Consider the following 6,016-nt stretch of genomic DNA (forward strand, 5'->3'; position numbering starts at 1 on the left):
CAGCCTCTTGAGTAGCTGAGATTACAGGCATGTGCCACCATGCCTGGCTAATTTTTGTATTTTTAGTAGAGACAGAATTTCACCATGTTGGTCAGGCTGGTCTCGAACTCCTGACCTCCTGATCCACCCGACTCAGCCTCCCAAGGTGCTGGAATTATAGGCGTGAGCCACTGTGCCCAGCCCATTTTTTGTATTTTTAATAGAGGTGAGGTTTCACCATGTTGGCCAGGCTGATCTCCAACTCCTGACCTCAAGTGATCTGCTCACCTCCACCTGCCAACATGCTGGAATTACAGACATGAGCCACTAGGCCTAGCCAATATGTTACTTTTAAAAAATAAGTTATTCGTTTTAGTTTTCTTCTGCTGCTAACGATCATTTCTATTTTGTAGGGAAAAGGAAGAGGGATCAGACTGTTACTGTGTCTATATAGAAAGGGAAGATGTAAGAAATTCCATTTTGACCTGTACCTTGAACAATTGCTTTGCCCTGAGATGCTGTTAATCTGTAACTTTGCCCCAATCACTTTGCCCCAACCTCTTTGCCCCAATCTTGATCTCACAAAAACTTGTGTTGTATGGAATCAAGGTTTAAGGGATCTAGGGCTGTGTAGGATGTGCCTTGTTAAAAAAATGTTTACAAGCAGTATGCTTGGTAAAAGTCATCGCCATTCTCTAGTTTCGATAAACCAGGGGCACAATGCACTGGGGAAAGCCGCTGGGACCTCTGCCCCGGAAAGCCAGGTATTGTCCAAGGTTTCTCCCCATGTGATAGTCTGAAATATGGCCTCATGGGATAAGAAAGACCTGACCATCCCCCAGCCCAACACCCATAAAAGGTCTGTGCTGAGGTGGATTAGTAAAAGAGGAAAGCCTCTTGCAGTTGAGATAGAGGAAGGCCACTGTCTGCTGCCTGCTCCTGGGAACTGACTGTCTCGGTATAAAACCCGATTTTACATTTGTTCAATTCCGAGATAGGAGAAAAACCACCCTATGGTGGGAGGCAAGACATGTTGGCAGCAATGCTGCTTTATTGTTCTTTACTCCACTGAGATGTTTGGGCAGAGACAAACATAAATGTGGCCTATGTGCACATCCAGGCATAGTACCTCCCCTTGAACTTAATTATGACACAGATTTTTCTGCTCACATGTTTTTTTGCTGACTTTCTCCCTATTATCATCCTGCTGTCCTACCGCATTCCTCTTGCTGAGATAATGAAAATAATAATCAATAAAAACTGAGGGAACTCAGAGGCCGGTGCCAGTGCAGGTCCTTGGTATGCTGAGCACCGGTCCCCTGGGCCCACTTTTCTTTCTCTATGTTTTGACTCTGTGTCTTATTTCTTTTCCCAGTCTCTCATCCTACCCGACTAGAAGTACCCACAGGTGTGGAGGGGCTGGCCACCCCTTCATATTTTCACTTAATTTACTCTGAATCCATGCCACTTTTGCATTTGAGGCTAATGTTTGTATTGAAGGAAAGGATAGCAAGTCAATTTACAACTGGATTTTTTCAGTGTAGAGAGTTACATGTTTATTAAAAGAAGTAGCCCTTAATTCTTTTTAAAAAGCCCATAGCAAGCAAGATGATTAACAATTTTTATATGAACAAATGTCTTACAATATTTTGAACATCTAGAGAACACTGATACCATCTTCACTTATTGACAATGGCATATTATCAATTCACTTTTCCAAAGAGATAGAAGTTACTTCTTTTGACTTAGATCTGACTTCTTAAACTGTCAAATGAAGTAGCTAAGTATAACTCACCACCCACAACTTTGATATTTAGCCTCCTCTCTTCATTTGCTTTGTATTATATGTACTGTAGCCCTTACTTTAATATTTCTGTATCTTACACATCTTTCTTTCTTAAAAATGTGCTTTCATTTAGATGAGAAATACAATTTTAAGGGAGAAGTTGACACATGCCTAGTTCTGTATTTTTTTTAATTGCTGATCTGTCCTGAGGAAATTAATGTTGCCCTACTGGGTATGATGCTATCCCTCTGGAGAGATTCCTGGAAGTTATGACCACTAGGGATTTTATAGGTGTCCACATTAAGCCTTTCACTGAGAGTAGAGATTAACTTGCAGCTGCCTCTCTGACACAAATATATCTAAGAAATCAACATAATCTTTCAAAACCCCTCTGGCTAATACTAGTTTGTACCCACTATTAATATAGTGGTTCTAAGTTTGTTCCAGGGTCTCAAAGCCTTAAATCATTTCATGAAAGCCTACTGCAAATGTCAACATACAATGCTTACAAGGACATAACTGGGTGTTTCACACTATTATTTTAGTTTTAACCCACTTTATCCATCAAGTTATCTGTCATAGAACAAATGAAAGGCCCCTTTAGAGAAGTCTCAGAATAAAAAATAAGCCTAGTTATGTTTGTTGGGAGAGAAGTAAATAAAGCATGGGTTTACATTCTCTGTCTATAAGAAATTGTCATTGTAGCTGTTGTTTGTTTCAAAATCTATGTACAGTTCTGGCCCACCAACTGACAATGGCTGCCTGACTCTAACACTCAGGTGTGTTATTGTAAATTCCTGGAGTCTTCTTTATAGCAAGAGAAAAAATCAGGACATTCTGAAAGTAATACACTGTGGGTATTTACATGGCCAGAGTATAATTTTCTCTGCTTAATAGTAAAACTTAATAATGAGCTTAATAATAAAACTCACATACAAATACAAAATAAACCTCTGTCAAAATTTATTTCACTTATTCCTGAGGAAATCAGTAGGTGGGAAAGCTGGTTCCAAGAGCAAGTAAAAAAAAATAATTACGGATTTTTTCCCCAAAAACAAGAAATGTTAGAATAAGACAACTATGTTAGAAGCAAAACTGGGCTGGGAGCGGTGGCTCACACCTGTAATCCCAGCACTTTGGGAGGCTGAGGTGGGTGGATCACAGAGTCAGGAAATCGAGACCATCCTGACTAACATGGTGAAACCCGGTCTCTACTAAAAATACAAAACCAAAATTAGCCAGGCGTGGTGGCCTGTAGTCCCAGCTACTCAGGATGCTGAGGTAGTAGAATGGCGTGAACCCAGGAGGCAGAGCTTGCAGTGATCCAAGATTGTGCCACTGCACTCCAGCCTGGGTGACAGAGTGAAACTCCATCTCAAAAAAAAAAAGAAAGAAGCAAAATTGATTAATAACAACAAACAGTACTGGGAAAACTGGATATCCACAGGCAAAATATAAAGTTTGGGCCCTTAACTTACATAACATACAAAAATAAACTAAAATAGATCAAAGACTTAAAGTAACAACTACAACCCTTAAACTCTTAGAAAAAAACATAGGAGAAAATATTCTTTATGTTAGATTTAGCAATGATTTCTTAGATATGACATCAAAGGTACAGGGAATGAAAAAATAACAAAAAAAATTAGTTTCATTAAAAGTAAAAGTTCTGTGCATTAAAAGTCACCGTTGACCAGGTGTGGTGGCTCATGCCTGTAATCCCAGCACTTTGGGAGGCTGAGGCGGGTGGATCAAAAGGTCAGGAATTTGAGACCAGCCAGGCCAATATGGTGAAACCCCATTTCTACTAAAAATACAAAAATTAGCTGGGCATGGTGGTGTGCACCTGTAATCCTGGCTACTTGGGAGGCTGAGGAAAAAGAATCACTTGAACCTGGGGGCGGAGATTGCAGTGAGCTGAGATTGTGCCACTGCACTCCAGCCTGGGCGACAGAGCAAGACTCCGTCTCAAAAAAAAAAAAAAGAGTCACCCTCAAGCCAGTGGAACAACAACTCAAAGAATGGGAGAAGATGTCTGCAAATCACATATGTGATATGACATCAGTATATGTGGATATAACATGTATAATAGAATAAAGAACTCCAGCAACTCAACAACAATAATAAATGGTTCAATTTTTTAAATAAGCAAAGGACTTGAATAATTATCTAAAGAAGATATATGAATGGCCAACAAGCACATGAAAAGAGGCTCAATATCACTAGCATTAGAAAAACACAAATGAAAATAATGATATCATTTCACACCCATTAGGATGATTGCAAAAAAGAAACCCCAGAAAATAACAAGTGTTAGTGAGGATTTAGAGTCAATGGGAACCCTTGTGCATTGCTGGTGGGAATGTAAAATTGTGTAGCTTCTGTGGACAACAGTTAGGTGGCTCCTCAAAAGTTAAACATAGAACTACTATGTGATCCAGCAATTCTATGCCTATATACATGCCCAAAGTAATTGCAAATAGATACTCCAACAGATATTCACCACATGTTCACGGTACCATGATTTACAGTAACCAAAAGCAGGAAGCAACTCAAATGTTCATCAATAAATGAATGAATAAACAAAATACACAATATTCACATAATGGAAACTTATTCAGTCTTATTAAGGAATGAAATTCTAATATACACAACAGAATTTCAATAACTACAACATACGTAAACTTTGAAAACATTATGCTTAGTGAAATAAGCCAGATGCAAAAGGATAAATTTTGCTTGAAGTACTTAGAATAAGCAAATCATAGAGACAGAAAGAATAATCATTACCAGGGACTAGTGTGGGTGAGAAGTTATTGTTTAATGGGTACAGAGTTTCTATATGGGATGATTAAAGAGTTCTGGAAATGGACGGTGGTAAAGATTGTGCAATTTGGTGAATGTAATGCCCTCTGAACTGTTCATTTAAAATTCATTAAAGTGATAAATTTTACAGTATGTGTATTTTACCACAATTTATAAAAGAAATTTAAAAGAAAAAATATGTATTCCCAATTGCACTGTATTTTTGGTTATTAAGCATAAAATTTAAACTTTATTAAACTTATTAGAAAAAGGGAATTGGAAATGTGATATAATGCAGTAATTCACAAAAATGTGTACAGTAAATGCACTCAAGAGCAGTTTTTCTGATGCTTGATGAACTCCTATCAGTTGTGAATTAAAACTGATTAATATCCCTCATGGAAACAGATCCATAAGGTCTGGCATTGTCTTTTTCTACTAGAGAGAAACCTAGAAGTTATCACATAATCGCATAGCGTCTAGGATCAAATCAACTAATACATAGCCAAGTCAAAAGAAAATGAAGTAATCTTTGGGTTGGCCTTTTAGATGATAGCTTTTAATAATGTAATATTACACTAAAAATACATGTCTTATGTCAGAGTTTTAGATACTTTTCCTTAGCAGTCCCCTATCACAAATATGTCCTCTGTGAGTGCTAATCCATAACTAACTCAGTTCCTTATTTTCATGTCAATAATCTCCAAGTGTTATTCTTTTTTTTTTTTTTTGCGAGACAGAGTCTGGCTCTGTCTCTCAGGCTGGAGTACGGTGGTACGATCTCGGCTCACTGCAGGCGCCGCCTCCGGGTTCACGCCATTCTCCTGCCTCAGCCTCCAGAGTAGCTGGGACTACAGGTGCCCCCCACCACGCCCGGCTATTTTTTTGTATTTTTAGTAGAGACGGGGTTTCACTGTGTTAGCCAGGATGGTCTCGCTCTCTTGAATGCGTGATCCGCCCGCCTCAGCCTCCCAAAGTGCTGGGATTACAGGCATGAGCCACTGGCTTGGCCTCCAAGTGTTATTCTTAATCAAAAAAAGAAAAAGTTTATCTTACTATATTTGACCCTGAATATCTATGTAGCTTCAGAAAGAGGAGTTAAACACATAGTTGAAGCTTTCCCTCCACCAGGTTCTAAAATGTAAGATTCATGGCCTTCTGAAAACACTCCCTTACCAATGTGATGCTGGAACCATAGAACAGGTGGAGGACTTAGTAGGTATTGGCTCAACATTTAAAGTACAATCTTGTTCCTTAACAGGTGTTTTCGTACCTTATAAACACATGTATGGCCTTGGATGTCCAATTAAATCCCAAGAAAAAAGGACAGATTCTTGATGAAACTATGCAAATAATGAGACAGCAAGTAAAAAGGGCTCCCCGGCAGAAACTCCGACCAGCTTGCACACTGACAGGAGTGCACACTGAGGTGGAGCCTCGGGAAAT

Source organism: Pongo pygmaeus, chromosome 23 (genome assembly GCF_028885625.2).
Source record: "Pongo pygmaeus isolate AG05252 chromosome 23, NHGRI_mPonPyg2-v2.0_pri, whole genome shotgun sequence".
Classification (NCBI taxonomy): Eukaryota; Metazoa; Chordata; class Mammalia; order Primates; family Hominidae; genus Pongo; species Pongo pygmaeus.